Consider the following 16,222-nt stretch of genomic DNA (forward strand, 5'->3'; position numbering starts at 1 on the left):
AAAAAAAAAAAAAAAAAGAAATAGAATGGAAATTATGAACCTGCTATTGTCAGTTAAATAGATGATGCAAATGGATGGTCAGGGAAGGCTTCCTGGGGGAGGTGAGTGTGAAGATACCTTTTTAAGGAGAGGAGGGATATAGAAAGATCGGTATGATGGATAAGAGGGGAACAGGCAGACTAATTAGAGAAATAGGATGGCAGAGGCTGCTCCTTGCTTTTCCCAAGTGCTTCTTTCAAGATGGTACAATGAAAAGCAGTCATTTTCCCTAGGTGATGTCAATGAACTTGTGATCGATAGTCATTTACCCTGCACTTACTGTATGCCAGGCCCTGTGTTGTGCAATGCCTCACCGAGGCAGATGTTCTGAACCCTATTTACAGAACTGATTTGTCAAGGCCCCCACAGCCAGCTGAACTCTGAGCCAGGATTTGAACTTGGACCTATGTGATCCTAAGCCCTCGGCTGATACCTCAGTATATTAATGCCAGAGCCATTTCTCAGGGCACACCCTGTCAGTAACTCTGTCCTGTGGGTAAGATGGCCCATCACTCCAGGCTGAGCCAAGGCAGGGCCGGGGTCCCTATTCCTCATTCTCAGAGTGTGGTCAGAGCTGAGGTAAGTGTTCTGGATCCTGGAGAAGCAAGTGAAAAAGGAACACTTAGGGATTTCCTAAGCATGGAGTGGGCAGGGGTGGGCGCAGGATTTAGTTAAAGGGGAGTTTTCTTTTTCAGATATGTTGGGTGTACCCTCACACCTCTGACCTATACCCACATCACTGGACTCAGAGCTGATACCCCAAACTGGAGCCAGAACTGCCTGGGTCCAAATCCTGACTCTGACAATTACAAGCTGAGTGGCCTTGGCAAGTTACCTAAGCTCTCTGAGCTGGGTCTCCTCATCTGCAGAGTGGGCACCATGATAGCAACCTCCTCATCAGGGTGCTGTGAGGAGTAAATGAGTTAACACCTGGGAGCGGCTGAAAGCAGGACCAGGCACATGGCAATTACTCAATAAATATTAGTAAATGTCACAGTTGGGCTTCCTCTTTCCCCTTCTCCCCCTCCTCTTCTCCAAAACAAGTACTTTCCAACATGTCTCTGAATAAGCACGCATTCTCGTTCAGTATCTACTGTTAATATTGTTTGCTTTCTTTTTCTTTTTTTTTCTTTTTGAGACAGAGTCTTGCTCTGTCACCCAGGCCGGAGTGCAGTGGTGCGATCTCAGCTCACTGCAACCTCCACCTCCCAGGCTGCCTCCAGAACAGCTGGAATTACAGATGTGTGTATTTTTAGTAGCAACAGGGTTTTACCATGTTGGCCAGGCTGGTCTTGAACTTCTGACCTTAGGTGATCCACCCGCCTCGGCCTCCCAAAGTGCTGGCATTACAGGCGTGAGCCACCGTGCCCCGCCTGCTTTATTTTATCTTACAGAAATGGTATTATGTTATCCCTTTCTATGTCTTTTATAAGTTATATTTCTTTTATAAATTCTCAATGCTAGGTTTTAAATATTAGTCTATTTTGTTGTATATATATCTATGAATTTAAGCCAGAAGAAACTGCTGACATTGAACCATTTTGACCTATAAAAATGGTGATTGTATGTGGTTCAACCTAATCACATGTGGCTTCTAACTGAGGCAGGGTGTGTCAGGGTCAGCAAACTTTCTTTCAAAAGGTCATAGTGAATATTTCAAACTTTGCGGGGTGAGAGGCCAGATCGAGGACATTATGTTAGTACAAGAAAGAAAACAAATTTCCACAAAAATTTTTGATGAATTCAAAATATAATAATAATCGAGCACAATTTTTTATACTGCAGTCCTGCTAATGAGAAGAATGGAATTTTCTGTGGCGGGGGATAACACTTTGCTTAACTAGAGTTCACAGATCATATCTACTACCCTCAGATCAACTGCACAAATACTGATTTTTCTTTTACCTTAAAGAGAAAAGGTCTCACTCTATCACCCAGGCTGGAGTGCAATGCCATGATCATAGCTCACTGTAACCTCAAACTCCTGAGCTCAAGCAATCCTTCCAGCCTCCCAAGTAGTTAGGATTACAGGCATGGGCTACCACACCTGTAGAGATGGGGCCTCACTCTGTTGCCCAGGCTGGTCTTAAACTCCTGGCCTCAGTGATCCACTGCTTTGGCCTCCCAGAGCTTTAGGATTACAGGAGTGAGCCACCGCACTAGGCCTAAAAGTACTTATCTTTAAAACCCATTCTCAGCTTGCAGGACACACAAAAACAGAGGATTTGGCTCCTGTGTCGACGTGGGGTGTGAAGAGGTCGGTCACTGCAGTTACCATTTGCATTTCCCTGATTTCTAGTCAGTTTCAGCATCTCTACATGTGTCCACCAGTCATGGGGGTTTCCCATTCTATTAATATACTTTACTTATTTTTCTGTTGGATTTCCCAGCTTTTTCTTCTTGATCTGCAGGAATTCCTTATATATGCTAGCTATTAGTTCCTTGGTTTTAATTGCTGCAAAAATCTCCCTATATATCATTGGCTGTTAACTTAGTCTATATATTCTGATTGAATTGGAACTCCTTTGATGTAGAACAATTTGTCTTCTATGGCACATCTCTGGGGGGGCTGAGAAGTCCTTTCCTACTACAAGGTCACGAAAATATACCCCCACATTTCCTTTTATGAGCTTTATATTTTACCTTTCACATTTATGTCTTGAATCCATCTGGAGTCTGCCTTGGTATATGGTGTATGGTAGGGATCTTGCTTTGTTTTTTTCAATGTGGTGAGCTAGTTTTCCAAATACCAGCCACTAAACAAGTCATCCTTTCCTCAGTGATTTGTAATGCCACCTTTATCATGTAACAAGTTCCCATATTTATATCTGCGTCTGGTTCTAAGAGCTCTATTTTGTCCCATTGGTCTGTCTGCCTTTGAAAGTGTACCAGATGTATTTGGGGTCTGCCCCACACATGGCCCCACCATCCTCTTCTGTACCGGCTGCCTGGGGGACAGCATCTCAGGCTCCCAGCTCCCCACGGCTTGTGGACACTGCCGTGGTGGTGAGCTGGCCAATCTGACCCATCTAGGAAACTCAGAATGAAATAACTAGAGTATAGAGGTGCTTGGCAGCTGAGACAGCAGCTGAAAGGGCAATTCAAGAACAGTGCGAAGAAGAGGCAGTGTAGTCATCATGGCCCAGGTGAGACCATGAGGGAGCCAGTGAAGACAGGCAGATGCTTAGAGAGGGCATGGATACTATGGTGGGCTGAAGAATGGCCATCAAAGGCATCCAGGTCTGAAACCCTGCAACCTCTGCATGTTACTTATATGGCAAAGGAAACTTAGCAGATGTGGTTTGGTTAAGGATCTTGTGATGGGAAATTAGCATTGTCTGGGTGGGCCCTAAATGTAATCACAAGGGTCCTCATGAATACAGATACTGTAGGAAAGGAGAAAACATCCAAGCTGCGTTCCTAGTTCCTGAGCCAGGAGACCTGATGCTGAGAAGGGTCAGCTCAGGATGCCCATGGGAAAACTGAGCCTCATAGCAAGCCTCTTTTCCTGAGCTCCTGAGAGCTCTTGGGTTCTTGCAAAGACAGATGCCCTGAAAGGAACAATCCATACTCCTTAGCTTGGTCCAAGATCCTTCAAATCATCTTCCATCTTTCCCTTTCTGCAGCCTGGCTGATCTGTCCACTGTCCTTTAAATGTCCCTTGGTCCTCCCTCCAAGCCTCTGCTCATCTCACCCTCTCCTGCTTGGGATGCTTTCCTCAACACCTAACCAACCCACCCCTCAGTCCCAGCAGCAGTGCCAATAACATTGCCGTGCGGGTGCTAGTGCACCCCATTTCCAAGGGCCATTCCATCCAACAGAGGGCTGGCATTTCCTGAGTGCCTGCCCTGGGACAGGAGCTGTTTTGGGCCCTTCACATGCATTGAGGTGACTCTCAGAAGGAAAGTCACCCAAGCAAAGGCCCAAGTCAACATGACTCCTACATCAGGATTGCCTCATCTTCAGTCATGTGGATGCCATCCTCCCAATTTCTGCTATATTTGTATGAAACTTCTACTACTATTTGTTTAGTAGTTTTCTGTAATTTGATTTATTTTCTTTTCCTTTAAACATCATCCTTAAAAAAACTCTTTAAGAATATCACACGTGGGGAACCAGTTCATCAGCCATGTGTAGAGCGTGGCTGTAACATGGGGAAATAAGCCTGTGTAATTTGCCTCCAGGGTAAGCTGCATCAGCTCGACCTCTGAAGGCTCCAGCGGCTCTCTTGTGTCCAGTGGGGACATGAGCCCAGTTGAAGAGGTGCTAAACACATGAGCACCCAACTGAACCCTTTCCTGGATAGAAAGGACAGAAATGGAAATTCTGTAAGAAAGTCAAAAAGGGAATAACCGTCTTTTTGTGTGTTTCAATATTATTTCACGTCCCACCCGTGCACCATTTAAAATCATCCCTCGGGGGTATCATCTTACAGCTGGGGAAGCAGCATTTGGGTGAAGCTGCCATTCTCACCCCTGCCCCAGCCCTCAGCACTCTTGGTTTCCTCTCATCTTCCCCAGGAACTCATTGACGGCACCAGCCACTCAGCAAATGCTGTGATGGAGGAGCGACTTCTCATCCATTTACCTCTGTAGAGAATCCTCAAGCTTCCTGGTGGCATGGTTTTACATTTTCAGTTTCCATTGTATAGTTTTGTGTGTCTCCTCAAGACCACCCCGTGTGGAAGCTGGCACATTAAGACCTTGCCAACCACCTGCTGAGTCATGAATGGCCAATTCCCCAGTCCCTAGAGACTGTTTTTGTTTGTCTGTTCGTTTGTTTCGTTTTGTTTTGGAGATGGGGGTCTCACTCTTTTGCCCAGGCTGGAGTGCAGTGGGACCATCTTAGTTCACTGCAGCCTCGAACCCCTGGGCTTAAGGGATTCTCCCACTTAGCGTCTGGAGTAGCCAGGACTACTTGGTGGGCACATGCCACCAAGCCCAGCTCCTACAGACTCCTAAAGAGGACCGAAAGCATCCCAGGGACTCAAATCCTCATTTGCAGAATGCTCCTTTCAGTCTCAACTAAATTGCTTTTGCTGACATTTGGGACTACCACTGTCATTATGAAGAAAAACTAGTCATCAGCCCCTTTAAAATAACCCTTGGTCTGCCAGACGTCATTGTGAAGTGCCCTTCAGCATCTGCCTTCATGAATTCAAAAGGGCTTCAACAATGTGATCCTACAGGGCAGGGGTGGGGGAATCCTCACACACTGGCAGTCAAAGGGGGTAGGAGAGGCAGTGAGCTAGAAAGCAGAAGCAGCCTGATTCCATCCACCTTGCCCCCAAAAAGGAATGCCTTCAAGTGGTGGGGAGGGTAAAGCTGGGATGGGGGCACAGCCCAGCAGAATCAGATGTTGAGCAGTAATTTCATTCTGTGCCAGAATGTTTGTTCACTTCAATGAATGCCTGAAAATATCTGCTCTGAAATCTCTGTTTCCAGGATATTGGTCAAATATTTGAATGGGGGCAGCCAGTTAATTGATTCAGAGCATTTGACAGAGCGGCAGAGAGAGAGGTGGTGGAGGAGCACAGGAGGTGTAGCCGCCAAGTTCAGAGGTAGGCCCTGGGATTCTCAGCCTGTGGCAGCCCCATCAGTCACACAGGGCAGGGAGCCATGAAGAAAAATGGGTTTGGAGCCAGCCTGCTGGGTTCAGTGTCTGGCTCTACCACCCACCAGCCGTGAAACCTTGGGCAACTGGGCCTCAGTTTCCTCCTCTGTAAAATAGGGATAACAATAAGAGGACACTCTCGTGGGGTTATTGGGAGGATTGAAGGAGTTGATGTAGGTAGAGCACTTACGTCCGTTCCCACACATCCAAGAAGTGGTAACTATTATTATGATGTCATTATTACTCCCTAGTCTGGCATTCAAACCTTTCCTAATGTGAGTCCCAACCTGCAAGAGAATGTTAGGGCTGGGGGGGAAGGTCTCCTGAGTGTGTGCTCATACCCTACCCTGAGGGTGGCAACACTTCTTCCTCGCCATCAACCCAAATCCTCCTTCAAGGACTGCCTTTCCTGGGGAGAACAAACCCTTTCCTAATCTCCCAAAGTATGTATTACATATGCCACTTAGGCACCCACCATGAATTACTCGGGCAGTGAGTTCTCTCTAGGGTCTACACTGCACATGACCGGAGAATGCGTAGGTGGGTTTTCAGTAAGCTAACATTTTGGCTAAAAGAAAGCTTTCTTTTCTTCTTATTCTTTTCTGCTCCTCCTTTTCTTCCTTCCCTTCTTCTAAAAAAATTGCTTTAAAGCACGAGCTGTATAGGAAAGATGGGTGAGGAGGATGGCATGGTGTCCTCCTGGCCCTACAAAGGGAAGGGCTGCAGGCTGGAGCTGAGGGAGCTGTTTGCGTGGGAGTGGGGAGAGGCATGCCGTGCACAGGGCTCAGGCAGTTGGGGCTTGTGGGACCCAGATCCCAACTGCAGTCTGCAGCAGAGGGAAGAGCCCACAATCCATCCATTCTGGCTCCAGGGTCATGGGGTGTCCAGGGGATGCTGGGCCATTTCAAGGGCCAGAGAGGGTGCCTACAGCAGGGGCCTGGTGACTTCCACCTCTAGCGGCTTTGTGCAGGGGACACCCGGAGGTATGGGGGCAGCAGAGCTGGCAGGGCAATTAGAAAGCACAGGGGAACTGTCTCCTCCACACCCTGTAGGAGCCTCTGCAACATTTGGTGGGGATTTTACAGAAAGCTGAAGTCCTAGGTTATACAAACATGGAGGAAGGCCATGAGCCAGTGAAATCTGGATTTTTAGAGACCCCATTAATGTGTACAGGCTGAGGAATCCAGGCATTGTTTTTCTTGTTTGCATTTGTCATCAACTAGAGTGTAATTTTTTGAATGCCAATAATAATAATAAATAATAACGTTTTTGAGTGCTTACTATGTGTTAGGCACTGTTTTGAGAGCTTTACTTGTATTAACTCATCTGACACTTAAAATAACCCTATGAATATTCCCATTTTACAGATGAGGAAACTGAGGCACAGGTAGATGTAACCTGCTCAAGGTCACCTGAGATTTGAGCCCAGGCTGACTGTGGGAAAGGATTGTGATGAAGGTTTCCTGCCTGCGCTCTCTCCCCAGGGTGCCTTGCCTGTGGCAGGCACATAATAAATACTGATGACATGGACACACTGATAGAAACGTAGGTGCAGATGTCAATGTTTTTCCTCCCCGGGGAAGCCATGAATCAGAGCTGCGTGGGTAGGAGGTGGCTGATGGACTGAGTAACTAGAACTCCATCTGGCCGCTCGCCCTCTTGGCAGGGCACCCCAGGGGGTCTCCCTCCTGCAGCCCCCACCGTGTTCTGCCATCCTTCCTGTTCCAGCAGCGGCTAAGCTGAGCCCAGAGAGACAAGAAAACAGCAATGTGGACTTGTGGGTGTCTTCAGGCTTAATATCTTTGTAGCCATATTGCAAAAGGGCATGCCTAAGATAGCGCCTTACGCTTAATCTTTCTCCTTTATTGCTTTTTCTCTTGTATGATTTAACCTTGCACCAGGTATCAACCTAGATAAATAAAAACTTTTATTTCAGATTAGCCCCAGCTGGGGGCTGCCTTGAAAGCTGAGCAGTCATCCAGTGAGTCAGATGAAAAAGGGAGCTGGGAATCTGAGCTGCTTAGAGGGGCTCGTCTCAGGTTCAAAGCCCCCAGAAGATATTGGGAACTTTTCTGAGGTGGGAGCTACGAGGATCTCCTCCCATGCCCATAGCCTGGAAAGGCAGAGGCAGGCAGCAGAAATCTCCCTGGTCCAGCCTTCCTAATTCCCCTCCCCAGATGCCTCCTTATCCTAGGTACCCTCTCCTCACCCTGATATTTTCTTCCTGACGTTTAGCACAGCAGGGAAACACTGCCTTTGCTGATTTGTTTATGATGCCTCTTCTCCACTAGCATGTGAATTCCTTGAGGCTGGTAATAGTGGCTTCTGCATCACAGTTGGTCCCTGGGGTCTAGCATGGAGCTTGGAACACAGTAGCCACTCAATTAGTACTCACTGGTTAGCTGAATGAATGAATGAACACATGAATGAATGAATGATTGAATGAATCCTAATATTCCACTCCTAAACACAGACCACCAGGCTGACATGAATCCCTTGGCTTCTCAGGCAGAATAGCAAACAANAAAAAAAAAAAAAAAGAAAAGAAAAGAAAAGAAAAGAAAAGAAAAGAAAAGAAAAATGTGAGGTTTAGAAGCAGGAAGGTCTAGGTTTGAATCCTGGGTCTGCCGCTCATTTGCCCTGTGACCCTAAGCATGTTTCATGAGCTCTGTGCAACTTAGCTTTCTCATCTGTTAGATGGCTCTAGCCAGCCACATTTGGGGGTTACGATGGGGGTGAGAGATGACATATGTAGGCCAACGCAAAATCTTGCACACATCCAGAGAGAGAGATACATAGGTGTTCATAGCAGCACAGTTGGTAATAGCGAAAATCAACCCATCAACAAGGAAATGGATGAATGAACTGCAGTATTTTCCCATGATGGAGTAATATGCATGGTAAACGTGAAAAACGATACCCACCCAACAGCACGGATGAGTCTTGGAAATATACTATTGAGGAGAAAATATGAATCCCAGGAGCCTATGTATAACATGATACTTGTAAAATAAAGTTCAAAGGTAACTAAATCCAAACAATATGCCATCCACATCTATGTGATAAGATATTTCCCAAAAGGAAGAGAATAAGAGAATGCAGGATTCAAATATGTGGTTCTGGGGGATGGGAGGCAGGGAATGGGGCAGAGGAGGAACACACCGGTGGTAAGGTGTGGGTAAGATGAGGGTAAGGTGTTAATAACGTGTGGGTAAGGCAGGGATAAGGCGTGGGTGATGGTTTCGCTCTAGGTGGGCTGGTGAGTTTCACAGGCCTCCACAATATTTTTAAGGCTAAGAATGAAATAAAAGAGAGCTACACATGGACCAATGTTAATCGTGAGCCAAGAATTACGTTTAAATCAATTCTGTGTACCAGAGGTGGACCAAGTTAAAAGAGAAAGACAATGAAAAATAAATGGTGGCTAATTTAATATTCCTCAAAGATCTCAAAGCTCCTGAAAGTCAATAAAAAGCAGTTGTCTTAGGTAAGGAAAAAGCAGAAAAGAACCAGAAAAAAACCAAGTTCCTGTTGATATAGGGTAACCAGACTCTCCCACCAAAACAACCTCCAACCATGAGCTAGAACCCCGTCAACCCCCTCAACTCCACAGAGCTGCCTCAGCCATTGCTCTGGCTCACAGACAGTTCCCTGAGCTGAGTAGACCAATTAAAGGGCCCATGCAGTCCGTGCTTGGCTCAGCTGGGGAAGTGGACTCAGGTCTAGCAGAAGGGAGAGGCCTTGAGGGTGTTTCCACAGCACTCTATGTCCCGAGCAAGGGACAGAGACAGACTCCTGCCCATGAGGAGCGTATGGGGAAGGTGAGACGTAGAAATGGAGAGTCCTAGACTGTGCTGCTGTGAAACCTCTTAAAAGTCCACCGACCAGTGTTATTTACGGGAAGGAAGCAAGGAGCAAGCCACTGTTACTGACAAAGAGCTTATAGGGCCTCATTAAAGGAGAAAAGAACAGGGGCTCATGAGCATGGCTGAAAAGACTGGTTTACCATGAAGGCGGGCTCATGAGAGCATCAGAGAGGCTGGCTGGCGGGAAGCGCACCCTGGAGAGAAGAGGGAGAAAGAAGCGCACCCTGGAGAGAAGAGGGAGAAAGAAGCGCACCCTGGAGAGAAGAGGGAGAAAGATCAGGGGGAAGGAAGAAGTGCAGACTTTCCTGTGGCTCATCAGGAGGAAGTGAGTGTGGTGTGATGCATTATTGCTGTTTTGGCACGATGGTGGGAGAGAACTGTAAATAATAGGCCAGCATGTTTGTATAATTAAATTAAAAACCCTCTAGAGGCTCTGTCCCTATTCTTGAAAGAAGAGAGCTACAGGATGCAAATGGGCTAAACCTAAACTTTGGACAGCAGGTTTGTTCCAGCTTGAGAGAGAACGCTTCTCAACTGCTAGTGGCTGCCAGAGGGCAGGTAAGAAAGGTTTGGGGGCCAACCTCGTGCCAGGATCAATTAGTGATGTCTGCTGTGGGTGAAGAATGGGGTGCTTTGGTATATATGCTGGTATGGGTGTAGGGTGGCATTCACAGATGTTAACAGGCTTTTCTTATGAATATGCCCCTTTCTGCCTAGGCCACCACCGTGAGGCGAGAAACCGAGACTCAGATGTTAGTAGTTTCTTTGTCTCCTTTTCCTGCGATATCTGCTTTCAGTGCATCACCAAAGCCTGCTGACTCGGCTCCTGCATGTCTCTGCAGTGACCCCCAGAACCCCCTCAGTAGGGCTAGATTGGAGCCACACCTGTTAGCAGGTCGCCCTCACTCCAGTGCTTCCTGCTCCAACCCACCCAGAACTGCTGAGATGAATCTCCCGGTGACCCCGTGTTTACTTCCTCCACCCCAGCTGCACTCAAGAACCCACTTCTTTTGCTTTCTATGTCTTCTAGCAACTGCCCTGCCACCCCTCTCTGATCTGCCCTTGACTCCTTCCTGGCGACCTCTGGCTCCAGCCAGGCGAGCCATGCCCCCAGATGCCCCGAGGTGTTTGGGGCTTCAGGCACCCACTGTGCTACTCCAAGCCAGGGGCTGTGGTGTGCAATTCAGATTTCCAAAGCAATTCTGCTTTTCCTGAGTTTTTACTTCTCAGGGGGAGAAAATGCCAAGCAGCTTAATCACAAGGGCTTTGAAGTGTTTCGAACGATGGTCTCCTGTGATAGCTGTCCCCCGCCAGGCCATGGCCAGGGGCCTGATTCAGTTATTGGCATATGTGGGGGGTGTGAGCTTGTGCAAATCTGACTGTATCTGATTATTCTCCCTGTGTGTGTGTGTGCACGCACACACACTTCCCTTCAAAGCAATCAATGTATTTTCATATATTCCAGTGTATTTTTAAAGCACTCAATGTACCTCCTCGCTTGGTAGCATTAAAATAAAATTCAGAGACAAGCAAGGGAAGGCTCTGTCCTTCACCAACATACCTGGGTAGGTACCCCAGTATGACCTGGAAGTGAGGCCACTGCCTTTCAGGTTGGGAGTGAGGGGTTACGGCCCGATACTTCTCACTCACCCTTGACTCTAGCCCAGCGTTTCTCAACCTTATCTTCATCATCACCCACCCCACTCAACCCCCTGCCCAGGAGCCACTTTAGACATTTTTACCTAATTGCTTTCCTTCTGCGACACGAAATTTCAACACCATAGCTATGATATATATCTACTTTATACATTAAAAGAGTAAGATCTTCCCCACCCCGTGTTGAGTGGGTGAGGCACCCCTCCCAAGTATCCTTTCTCCCTTCTTCTTATGGATATTTTGGAACACACACAGAAGTAGATAAAACAGTCTAACAGAGCCCCAGGGAGCCATCTCTCCATGCCAACATCAGCATATCTCCTGCCTCCTCTTCACAGAGTTCCACTGGGTATTAAAGCTGCCTCTGGATAGGTCTGTCTCCTGATCAAACTGTAGGTTCCTGGGACAGAGATGGTGCCCTAGTCCCCACCACCTCTCAGGACATTAGCACAGCTCCTGGCCCACAGGAGGACCTCAGTCAACAGTGGGTGGGAACGGAGAGTCCACCCTGCTGTGCCCTAACTACAAGATCAGGTGCGTTTCTGCCTGCTAACTCGGCTCAGCTCGCTAAACCCCCACAGGCCTGCAAGGCAGGGGCTGTTATCATCTCCATTTTACAGATTGGAAAACAAATGCTTAGAAGGTTATGCAGCTGGTCAGTGGCAGAAGCTACATCGAGGCTACCTAACTCTAGAAGAGAGCCACCAATAGACATAGAATACGGGTACATGTGTGATTTTACATTCTCTAGTAGCCACAAAAAAGAAATATGTGACATTAATGTTAATAATATATTTCATTTCACCCAGTATATCCAAAATATTATCATTTCAACATATCATCAATATAAAACATTACCAATGAGATATTTTACCACTTTTTTTTGCATACTAGGTCTTCAAAATCCTGTATTTTATTGACAGCACATCTCAATTCAGACTAGCTTTACTTCAAGTGCCCAGGAGCTACATAGTTCATGGGCAAATGCACTGGCCGGCATGGCTAGAGGTCACCACCATGGACAGCGGCTCCAGAGCCTGTACTCTTAGCCACTGCCCTGTGCACAAACAAATAAAGGATGAAATGAATTCATCCCAAGGACCCCTAGGTCCTGCTTGTTCCTTGACAATTAATACTCCTTAATATTTTATGGCCCTTTAGAGTCTCTCCAGCACCATCTCATCCACGTGGGGATTATTAACTCTGTTCCATGGGTGAGGACCATGGGGTTGAGAGGTCAAACATTGCTCAGACACATTGCTAGCAGGTGGCAGAGCTGGGCCTCGAACCCACAACTTCCGACTCCAAGTTCAGTTGTGGGGCGAGTGCAGCTGCCCCTTGGAGGAGGACTGTGTCTGCCTGGCAGAGGAAGGATAAGGCCAGAAGGGGTGTCTGTTGGACCACAGGCTGGGCTAAACTTTGGGGATGGGAGCCTGCAGAACTCGGTTTTGGCCAGGCCCCCTAGAAAATGATGCCACTTGTGGGTGGCAGGGCAGGTACAGGCCAAGGAAGCAGATGGGGCCCACGCCAGGTCCTCTATGGGAAAGAATTTGTCACTCCTCAGTCTTAGTTTGGTCATGAGGGGCTGGGAACAAATTGATGGCAATGGAGCCATAACTTACTGCTGAAGGCCTCTTTGTTCTTGGCAAAACAGAGGAGTCATTAGTAATGGGGAAAGCACTGGTGTGTAGACATAAATCCCCACAGCTGCAGGCTGATAAACAACCTGAAGGGGACAGGGCCCCAGGAAGCTTCGCAGGTTAACTGGGGGCCATGGATCCCTTGTGGGTTCATACCTGTGCCCTCCCACGTGGGGCAGGCAGGCCCCACCCAAGTGCAGACACAGCCACCACCAGCCCAGGCTTCTGGGGTCCCCCAGAGACTCAAGTCGCCCACAACAGTAACACTTAGGACTCTTCACTTGGCTCTGCCCACCCCCCACAAAGCCCTTAATGCTTTCTTTCAAAGGAAAATGGTTCCTGAGCAGCTAGGGCTGGGGCAGGCCCCTACTGGGCACTCAGGGCCACTTTGGGGCAGTCAGCTGTGAAGATGCCCTCAGAGTGACATGAACCATCCCTTCTGCCTGCTTCCCACTAAACGGGCACTGGCCAGGCCACCCAGGAGAGGGCTGCAACCAAATGTCACCAGAGAGACAGGTGCGTTACAGACTCTGGTAGACACTGTTCTTTTTAGCCGTGTCTACACTGGTGTAAGGAAGTAGAGACAAGGCCAAATCCTAGCCCACTGTCCACCTGCTCCCCTGGGGACAGTGCCCTCCTGCCCATCAACCTGCTTTAGGTTCATGCTGAGGATGGCTCTCAGGGAGACTATGCCAGCCCAGGGCCAGGGGGAAGAGGGCAGGAATGTGGGGTGGGGGCAGCCCCATTGAGCCAGTCAGGGTGGGCAAGGAAAAAAGAGAAGGACTGTCCTTTCCTCGAGCTGCTCGTTACCCAACAGGGGTTTGGGTGAGGTGAAGTGATGATAAACACCCACAAGATAGGTAGAGGAAGATCTAAGGTCATCCTGTGAGTGTTAAGTGGTAACATACCAAGGATGGCAAATATTTGTCACACAAGTGGTCCTCTCCCTTGCCACACCCATAGCAGACTCTGCCAATTGCATACTGCACCCATGAGCCTATTGGTTCCATGATCCTCTGCAGGCAGCCATTACCAATCAATCAAAGCTGGCATGTGAGAGGTAACCCATTTGTCACCCTTTCTAAAAGACCCATCTGTGCTGGCAGTGGGACTCCTATAAAGCGATGCTGATTGCCTCAGACCTTCCAGAAGTTTCTGCCTCCTGCCCTCACCTCCACACACATCCCTTCCCTGTGGTTTTAAATCCTGGCTCTCCCTTCTCACTTTGTCGTTTGCACTTAGGAGCCTGTCCCAGGAGGTTTTGCCCCTGGAGATGCTGTAGGCAGCTGTGCCCGGACTCCATGCTCCAGCATCCAGCCTAGATGCCAAAGGCTCAGCAGCTCAGCCCTTCAGCCTCTGTCCCCAGAGGGTGAGAGTAAAGAGGTGGTTCTGGCTAGAGCCATCTTTAAAGACTGGAGAGGACCCAAGGGTCTGGACTGGCAGCCTGGCACCCAGCATGAACCTGGAATGGACCAGCGTTTTGGAGGATGGGCTTGCAGGGTCTCTGCAGGAGTTCCCATTCTAGGCATGACTTTGAACCAGGTCCTGGCTCTCTGCTCCCTACCTCCATCCAGGCTGGGAAACATCTGGAATCAGCCCAGAGGCTATGAGCACATGAGAGACACACACCACCCCTAGCCCAGCACCCCCTTCCTGCTGCCGTTCTGTCCCAGCTCCCCATCTCCATTGCCCCGGGCTCACCATGCTCCCTCAGTTCTCCAGTGCAAGCCCCTGGTCACTCAGAGGCTCTTGCTCTGTGTCTCAATTTGCAAAATTCATGAAGAAGATCAGCCCCAAGGTGGGCCTCCCCTTCTCCTCTGCCCACCTAGAATGGGCCTCGATTCCCAGACGGGTCCTGCCTTCCTGCAGAACAGTTTCCTTCCTGAGCCTGGGCACCTCACATCCCAGTCTGAGGACCACCTGCACCTGAGCTGCCTGGGGTGCTGTGAGAAAGGACCATTCTTGGGCCCATCCCATATCTCCAGAGGGAGAATCTCCATGGGGCCCAAGGACCTCGTATTTTTGGTAGGAGCCCCAGGAGATTCCTGGGCTCGTTTGAGTTTGAAAACTCACTCCCCTAGAGTGACATTCATTCATTTCACAAGTACCTATCAGGGTTTATGCTAACCCAGCTCCTGTGCTGGACACCAGAATGATGAAACAGGGGGAGGAGCTGGTGCAGAGGCCCAAACCCACGCTCCTGCTGCCAGTCACCACCTGTGCTGGGCTGGGAGTTGCTCTGGGTCCTAGGGTACCCTGGGCTTAGAGGCACAACAATAGTCATGTCAGCAGCTGTGGGTCCCAGGGACCCCTTGACACCCCTGGTTTCCTGCATTGCCAAGGACATGAGGTGTCTCCTTCCTACTAGCTAACCCCTAGCTTCCCAAGGTAGCACTAGCTGCTAGCTGTAGTAATAATCCTAGCTAACACTTACGCAGCATTTAACATATGTTAACTAAGCACTTTATATATTAAGTCATCTGACCCTTACATCATCTCGAGGTAGGGACTCTTACTGCTCCTGTGGTAGAGAGGTATAGGCAAATTGAGGGACAGGGACCCACCCAAAATGACATGGCACAGGAGACCCCATCCTCCTCCATGTTCTTGGCCACTATGCCTTGCTGTCCTCTGAGCCTTAGGGACAAGATGCTGCTCCAACAATGCCACTCCTGGTTCTGGGGGTGTGGGGGTATGGTAGGGAAGGGCAGTGGGTAGAAACTGGCCTGGTGGCTGGATGTCCTCTAAGCCATCAGCCTAGCCTGCCCAGATACACCAGGCTGACCCGTCACTGACTCATGGGCTGGGCAGGGAGGTCATGAGCGGTGTGTATGAGCCAGAGTCTGTGAGCAAGCAGCCTCTCACTGCATCCTCAAGGCAACCTTGCTCTAAACCTACTCAGCCCTGGGACAGCCGAACAGAGCTGCCATTTTTCAGTCTTTGGGTGGGGCATGGGTCAGAGATCCCATCACCGAGAACCATCTCTGCCATCAGTCATTATTCTGCTCAACCAAGGCATCTGGGTGGCAAGGGGGCTGATGCTCCCCCTGCAACATTCCAGATACAGCATGAATTCCTAAGGGCTGGAAATGTGAAAAGAACATGAAATCAGCTGTAGTTGCAGCTGTTTGTTCCAAAATGATGTTAGAACTGTCACCTTTTCATCGAATACGCAAAGAAAACAACAAACTCAGAGCACTGGAGTAGGTTAGATGGGAGTCACCAAAAGTCCCAGGCCCAGAGCTCCAAAGTACCCAAGCGTCTCAGACCTTGGACAGCAGCACACGCTCCTCCCCCAGCGCCAGCCAAGCAGTCCCAGACATCTCAGCCTCTGTGGCTTCCCAACGCCTCTTCTCCCTGCTGCTCCTGCCTTCAGTTGCTCCTCTTCCTGGCCCTTCGGCAAGGACT

General features: G+C 48.9%; 1 protein-coding gene across 4 annotated transcripts in view; it reads right to left on the minus strand.

The window, feature by feature from the left end:
* The window catches only part of CDH23 (cadherin related 23), a 420,778-nt gene that overhangs the window by 224,180 nt on the left and 180,376 nt on the right, over window positions 1-16,222 (minus strand). The window lies entirely within an intron of this gene.

This window comes from Cebus imitator, unplaced genomic scaffold, assembly GCF_001604975.1.
Source record: "Cebus imitator isolate Cc_AM_T3 unplaced genomic scaffold, Cebus_imitator-1.0 Scaffold215, whole genome shotgun sequence".
Lineage (NCBI taxonomy): Eukaryota > Metazoa > Chordata > Mammalia > Primates > Cebidae > Cebus > Cebus imitator.